At 51.4% G+C, this 7839-nt stretch overlaps 1 long non-coding RNA gene across 1 annotated transcript; it reads right to left on the bottom strand.

Moving 5' to 3' along the window:
- Positions 1–1281: 1281 nt before the first annotated feature.
- LOC148006590 (uncharacterized) lies at positions 1282–7618 on the bottom strand. Its single transcript, XR_015685014.1, has 3 exons — positions 6988–7618; positions 3595–3858; positions 1282–3308 (listed from the first exon to the last, which is right to left on the bottom strand). It is a non-coding gene; the product is annotated as an uncharacterized LOC148006590 (long non-coding RNA).
- Between the last annotated feature and the right edge of the window lie 221 nt (positions 7619–7839).

Below are 7839 nucleotides of genomic sequence, written 5' to 3'. Positions count from 1 at the left end.
CATTGTTAAGGCCTGAGTCTAAAACATACACACCAGGCTGGCAACGTCTTGGATACTTCATTTGAAGACAGCGGTAATGCGGCTGGAGAGATGGCTCAGTGGTTAAGAGCACTGACTGCTCTACCAGAGGTCCCAAGTTCAATTCCCAGCAAGCACATGGTGGCTCACAACCATCTGTAATGGGATCTGATGCCCTCTCCTGGTGTCTGAAGATAGCAACAATGTACTCATATAACTAAAATAAATAAATCTTTAAAGAAAGAAAGAAGAAGGTGGTATTGGGGGAGTCTGGGGGAGTCTATGGGACCTTTAAGAGATAAGGTCTTGCTGAGAGAAAGTAGGTTGCAAGGAGCAGACCCTTGAAGGTGACAGCTAAGCCTGGCTCTACCGCACTCTCCTGCCACTGTGAGCTCCTGTGATGGGTAGAAACCCTCCATCACAGATAACTGGTGCTGGGAAGTGGAGTTATTGCTGTGAGAAACCTGACCTCGTGGGGCTTTGAGGCTAGCTGTCAGGAGGAATTAAAGCTACCGAAGCCTAGACTGCCCAGAGCTGTCTGATGGCTGGTTCTGGTGGGAACCCAGCAAACCTAAGTACCAATATGGTGGCCTGTGAGGGCTCGGGCAAGAACGAGGGCTCTGCTGGAGGCCGTTCCCATTAGGCCATTCTAACTCATTTCTCGAGAAGTGCTTGTCTTTTGCACTTCTGCCAAAGTCCTGAACACTTATGTGAGGCTTAGTTAAAAACCAATGGACACCCTGGCGTGGTGGTGGCCCAGATCTTTAACCCCAGCACGTAGGAGTGAGAGACAGGCAGATCTTTGTAGATTCGAGGGCACCTTGTTCTACACGGCTCGTTCCAGACCAGCCTGAGTTTCGAAGTGAGATCTTGTCTCAAAATTAAAATAAAATGGGAAAATTAATTAATTTGCATGCAGGTAAGGAGGTCAGAGGGCAACTCCAGTGTCTTTCCTCAGAGCTGCCTACCTGGATTTTCTGGGAGGCCTGGGGGTGGGGGTGTTGTATGGTATTTTATCTTGTTTTTGAGATGAGATCTTTCACTGGGCTAAAAAAAAGGTTACTGAGTAAATTGTCCTACTTGCCAACAAGAGGGAGCCACCTCGGCCCTGGGGTCAGAGGCAGAACCCACACACCCTGTCTCTATTCATTACTGTTTGTTTTTAATGTAGGTTCTGGGACTCGAACTCAAGCCCTCATGCTTGTTAGAGGTCTTGTTAGGGTTTTACTGCTATGAACAGACACCATGACCAAGGCAACTCTTAGAAGGACAACATTTAATTGGGGCTGGCTTACAGGTTCAGAGGTTCAGTCCATTATCGTCAAGGTGGGAGCATGGCAGAGCCCAGGCAGGCATGGTGCAGGAGGAGCTGAGAGTTCTACATCTTCACCTGAAGGCTGCTAGCAGAATAGTCACTTCCAGGCAGTGAGAATGAGGGCCTTAAAGCCCACACCCACAGTGCCACACCTCCTCCAAGTCCACACCCACTCCAACAAGGCCACACCCACTCCAACAAGGCCACACCCACTCCAACAAAGGCCACACCTCCTAATAATGCCACTCCTTGGCCCAAGCATAGACAAACCATCACATTAGACAAGCATGTTCCTGGCAGAGCGGTTTATCTGCCCAGCCCTCCCCTGCTCCACCCCTCCCCCCACCTCCCATCAAATGAGTTTTAACAGGCACAGGATCTGAAGTCCCTGGCAGATTATGCAAGGAAGGCAAAGTGCCTGACGCTGAGGACTGCAGGAGACAGGTTAACAGAACTTGCCTGCTAGTGGAGGAAGTGACCCACACACAGCTCTGGGGCCAGCCTGTTCTGTGTCCCCCCAACCCTGGGCACAGTTCCTCAATAATTCCAGGCTCCATCCATCCCTGTACCGCTTCCCAACTGTCAACCACTCGCACCGCACAAGGGAATCTGATTCCTGAGCACACAAGGGCCATAAGTGTGCTCAGTTGTCATGGGGCCTCATTCTACCAATAGGATTCAATGACTGCACGGTAAGGATGCTACAAGGTAGGGGCACAGAAAAACTGCCTCCTCCCCTCCCCCGACTAAAAAGGCCTTGGCAGGTGAACCCAGCTACTGGGCTGGGGAAAGGGGGGGGGTCTTAAATCAAGGCTAGCCTGGGCTACACAGTTAAACTCTCATCTCAAGAAAGCAAAAGGAGTGGGGAGAACGGAATAGCTGTCTTTCCCCCTTGTTCTTTCTATTCTGCGGTGGCGTGGCATCCACAGCGTAAGCGGAAACGGACGAGCTGCTACGGACGGAGAAGCTGGCACAGGAGTGCCGGTCCAGGAAGATATCTCTCTGTGGCTTCTTTCACAGAGTAAGAAAACACGAGAGCGTTCTATCTAAAAACGCTGTGGCGAAGCTTCTGCACGTGCAGCTAGCACAGTCTAGTGACCATCCCCTTCCCTACAGCTCTACCACAGCCCCCAAAGCTGCCATTCACGGGGTCTACTTTATCTTCCTCAAATCCTACGTTCATCCCGAAAGCAGCACTGGAAAGCATGCCGGTTCACTGTGCCTGGCCCAGTCCGCAAGCCTTAAGAGAGAGATGCTACCCGACAGAGGATGAAAGATGGATTCCCAACTGAGGAAGTGGGGCTGAGCAGAGCAGGGCATCACTTCCTACACAGAGACGCCACACCCGCAGGAGTCCCCAGCACCCAGCCAAGAAGGTGTCTCTCTGGTTCTTCCCAGACCTTGGCTGTGATATCCTGGCCTCTCCTTTTAGAGGGCTCCCCTCTTTACTTTGACTGCAGCACCCAACCCCCAATCTCTTTCTTTATCGGATCATCTGCTCCCGACTTCCGTCACATTCTCCAAACAGGCACCAGCATGGTGGTTCTGTGGACTTGACACAACCTTAGAACCACTTGGGGAGAGTTCCGACGAGAAAATGTATCAAGTTGACTTTGTTGCCTTGATTACGCTGAGGTGGGGGAAAACCCATGCTGAGTGTAGATGGGAGACTGAGCTGAGCTTGTGCAGGTCAAGGGCTCTCCTCTCCCGTGGATACAGTTGGTCGGTTCTCTCAGAGACCTGCCACTATGGAGTCTCCACAGCGGAAGGCTGTGACTTGGAACTATACGCTGACAAAACGGAGACATCACAGTACCTTCCGGACCTGAGGGTGCCCTTGCTTGCCTCACAGTGGGGATAGCCAAGGAGCTAAGGCAGCAGAGTGCCACCTCCCTTTGTCAGGCAGCCTTCATCAGTAGGAACGACCCCCCCCCCTTTCCCACTGGCAGCTCTCAAGAGACAGAAGTCAATCACCCTGGAAAAGAGTAGGCAGTCTGGTCACCTGGGGTCACCTGGATGCCTGTGTCCTTGACTTGACAGGGGGCAGAAGAAAATGGAAGCCATTTCAGGCACACAACGGATGGCTTGCTAGTATGGTATTGGGTGTTTTGCTTGTTGTGGACCTACTAAGTGGGTCCACACTAAGAGCCCAGCGCCTCTTTTAGTTCTTAATATGCAAATGAAGCACAGAGCCCTTCCCACTCCCCCCGTGCTAAACGGTGTAACCTCCTGCACACAGTAGGCATTTAACAAGTACTTACCCTTGATGGTTCCATCCCAGCTGGCAGAAGCCTTCCCCTCACCCTGAGGGTTCAACAGGGTGTTCTCTCCATGGACAAAGAGGAAGTCTTGCCTTTCAGGGCTTGCTTGCTTAGTGAACTGTTTCTCCACACTTGATCTTAGCCAAAAGGCCGAGAAGCGATGTGAACTGTTTCTCAAGGGACAAGGGGCTGGGCATCTGCCCTGGACAACATTAGGAGGCTGAATGAATCAGTGGCTGATGGTGACCCAATCCATGCGATGTTCTGTAACCAGCAGAGAAAACACCCTGACCAATGGTGACAGCAAAGCTGAAGTCACATTTCCCGGGTGACAAAGCTGGAGAAGACGCCTGGATGCCAGCCCCCAACCACGTCTCCCAGACGCCCTTCCATGGCCTCAGCCTTCTCCCCTGGCCACTGAGGTCAGCAGCACCATGCTGGTCTTTTTTGTTTTTGTTTTTCATGACAGAGTTGCTCTGTGTAGCCCTGGCCATCCTGGAATTCACACCGCTGACCAGGCTGGCCTTGAACTCTGATCCACCTGCCTCTGCCTCCCTAGTGCACCACCACGCCCATATGTCCTCTTCCTCCCCCGGTTGTCTGAGCCACCTCACCTCACTGGGTGGGCTCCTACTGGGTGGTACCGTCTAGGTTTCAACACTGATAACAGAGATGTCTCCAGAGGGCAACGGTCCAACAACATAGCAACTTTGCTTTGGCTTTGTTACTTTTTTTTTCCTTTCCTTTTTTTTTTGGGGGGGGGGCTGGGGATCGAACCCAGGACCTTGCGCTTCCTAGGCAAGCTCTCTACCACTGAGCCAAATCCCCAACCCCCCTGGCTTTGTTACTTAACTTCTCTGAGCCTCACTTTCTTCTACAGAAACGGGAGTGGTGAGTAGCCACACCGTGGGTTGCTGGGAGGTTTCAGTATAACTTGGCTACGGGTGACATCGCAGGGCTGTCCCGTGAGTAGGCACTCTGTGCTCTTCGCATCCTCTTGCCCTCTCATGCCTCTTCTGTCTAGCAGACATCTCCTGCCTTGTCCACTCGGGCTGGGGACAGTGAGTGTTCAAAGATGTCTTCCCTCTACCCCTGCTGTAGATGCTTCAAGTTCACAGACATGCTCCCAAAGCCAACTCCCTAACAATGAATGCTCCCTGATTAGCCGTGTGCGTGTGTGCCTGAGTGTCTGTGTGTGTACTATGTGTGTGTGTCTATGTGTGTCTGTATGTGTGTCTATGTGGGGGTGTGTGCATACGTATGTGTGTGTGTGTGAGCGTTTGTGTGTATGTAGGGGGTGCCTGAATGTTTGCCTGTGTATATCTGTGTGTACATGTCTCTGTATGTGTGAGTCTGTGTGTGTCTGTGTGTGTGTGTCTATGTGTGTGTGTGGGAGTACATACATATGTGTGTGTGAACATTTGTGTGTATGTAGGGGGTGCCTGTGTGTCTCTGTGTGTATATCTGTGTGTACAAGTCTGAGTGGGTGTCTGTGTGCCTGCGTGTACGTGTCTGTGTACGTGTGTCTTTCTGTGTATATGTGTATGTCTTTTGTATATATGTATGTGTCTGTGTATATGTGTCTTTGTGTATGTCTATGTGGGGAGGGCACATACATGTGTATGTGTCTGTATGTGTCTATGTGTGTTTGTGTGTATGTGTGGGGGTGCCTATGTGTTTGAGTGTGTGTACGTCTGGGTTTGTTTCTCTCTGTGTGTGTGTGAGTGAGTGTGTGTATATGAGTGTGTGTGGTGTGTGTGTATGAGTGTGTGTGTATATGAGTGTGTGTGTGTTTGAGTGTGTGTGTGGTGTGTGGTGTGTGTGTGCATGTGGTGTATGTGTGTGTGTATGAGTGTGTGTGTGTATATGAGTGTGTGTGTTTGAGTGTATGTGTGGTGTGTGTGTGCATGTGGTGTATGTGTGTGTGTGTGTGTTTGAGTGTGGTGTGTGTGTGAGTGAGTGTGCGTATATGAGTGTGTGTGGTGTGTGTGTATGAGTGTGTGTGTATATGAGTGTGTGTGTGGTGTGTGGTGTGTGTGTGCATGTGGTGTATGTGTGTGTGTATGAGTGTGTGTGTATATATGAGTGTGTGTGTGTTTGAGTGTATGTGTGGTGTGTGGTGTGTGTGCATGTGGTGTATGTGTGTGTGTGTTTGAGTGTGATGTGTGTGTGAGTGAGTGTGTGTATATGAGTGTGTGTGTGGTGTGTGGTGTGTGTGTGCATGTGGTGTATGTGTGTGTGTATGAGTGTGTGTGTATATATGAGTGTGTGTGTGTTTGAGTGTATGTGTGGTGTGTGGTGTGTGTGCATGTGGTGTATGTGTGTGTGTTTGAGTGTGATGTGTGTGTGTGAGTGAGTGTGTGTATATGAGTGTGTGTGTGGTGTGTGGTGTGTGTGTGCATGTGGTGTATGTGTGTGTGTATGAGTGTGTGTGTATATATGAGTGTGTGTGTTTGAGTGTATGTGTGGTGTGTGGTGTGTGTGTGCATGTGGTGTATGTGTGTGTTTGAGTGTGATGTGTGTGTGTGTGAGTGAGTGTGTGTATATGAGTGTGTGGTGTGTGTATGAGTGTGTGTGTATATGAGTGTGTGTGTGGTGTGTGGTGTGTGTGTGCATGTGGTGTGTGTGTGTGTGTGTGTGTGTGTGTGTTGGGGGCTGTGCACTTGCATGTCAGCAGTGGTACAGTTCATCTTCTTCAGTCCTCTCAGCGTTATACCCTCTAGTCAGGGTCTCACACTGAACCTCGAGGCTTGAGGTTTGGGCTACACTGGCCTCTCGGCATGAATGAACACTCACTCCATGCGACAGTGACCGAAGCACACGCAGCCACACCCAGCTTTTATGTGTGTGGTGGGACTGAACTCCGGGCCTCAAGCTGTGTGGTAAGCATTTTCTGACTGTGCTATCCCTGAGCCCAGCTTACCAGGAAATTTACATTATTTACGCATAAAACGAAGCATTTTGCCTAAGATGCCCTCCAGGCCCTGGGATGCAAGGTGCTCTCTTATTCTGCTGGCAACCATCCCCGGCGCCACCTTCTCATTAGCACCGAATAACAAAAGTCTAACAGCAGCGCCCCTCCCCAGCGCTCTCACAGCCTGCCACCGACTGAACGGTGTGAAAACAGCTCGGCTCCCGGGACAAGCAACTTCGTCTTTTTTTCCCTTCCCATTTCAAATAAAACTTGCCCACCCAAGCATACAGGCCAGAGGGAAGTGGGGTGGGGGTGGTCTGAGTGGCAGGTCCCGTCTAGGACCTGATGGGGGAAAATCTAGAGGGCTGGATATCTTGATTGTCCCTCTTCCTGCTTTCCCTCCCCTCCCCCTCCCCTCTCCTCCCTTCCTCCTTTTTTATCCCCACCCCTCTTCTCTGGGGAAAAGGCTGCAGACTTACCGAGTCACAGAGGGGCTCGGCAAGCATGTCTCTGCGCGGCTGTGTCGCCAGGGTGGCCGGACGGTTCTGAGAACGTGCTGTTGTTCATTTCGTCCAATGCATGCATCATCGGCCGACCAGGCAGGTCCTGGGGTGCCACCTCCCCGGTACAGAAGCCCAAGCACAAACATCACCCCTGCCCCCACGGCTTCCGATCTGCTGCAGTCTGCAGAACGCCCTGTCAAGCCTGTGACTGAAGCCGTGGCAGGTGTACTGGCTGCCCTAGGATCCCCAGATACCACTGTGGTTTTAAACCCATGCACTTAGCGTCTGGGGAATTGTTTCAGAGGTCAAGAACAGGTACTGCTCTTGCGGAGGGCCTGGGTTTGATTCCCAGCACCCACGTTAGGCAGCTTGAAATCGTGTGTAACAGCCCTAGGGGATCTAACACCCTCTTCTGAGCTCCCTAGACACCAGCTCTCATCTGCACACACCCACACTGAAATACAAATTTGTACAGCACTCACATACACAATGTTAGAAAGCCCGGCACTCAGAAGGCAGGGGCATGTGGATCTCTGTGAGTTTGAGGCTAGCCTGGTCTATACAGTAAGTTTCGGCCATCCGTTCGGCGCTCCCACACCCTGGTCTCTTTTAGCAAAGAACAGCAGGTCCTTTCTTGTAGAAGCCAGGTCTGGGCGGGGGGGGGGGGCGGGGGGGGCTCATGTTAAACAATCCACCCACCAGACGTATTCTGGGAGAGCTCCCTGGAGACTGGGTGTGCTCTAGATAGTCCCATCTTTACTTTCTGGGCAGGCAGGAACCGTTGGGTGGTAAACTGAAGCAGTGAACAGCGCTTTTGTGCGACCTGGA

The sequence above is a fragment of the Rattus norvegicus genome, chromosome 3 (genome assembly GCF_021556685.1).
Source record: "Rattus norvegicus strain SHRSP/BbbUtx chromosome 3, alternate assembly SHRSP_T2T, whole genome shotgun sequence".
NCBI lineage: Eukaryota > Metazoa > Chordata > Mammalia > Rodentia > Muridae > Rattus > Rattus norvegicus.
This window is presented reverse-complemented; position numbering and strand designations above follow the sequence as displayed.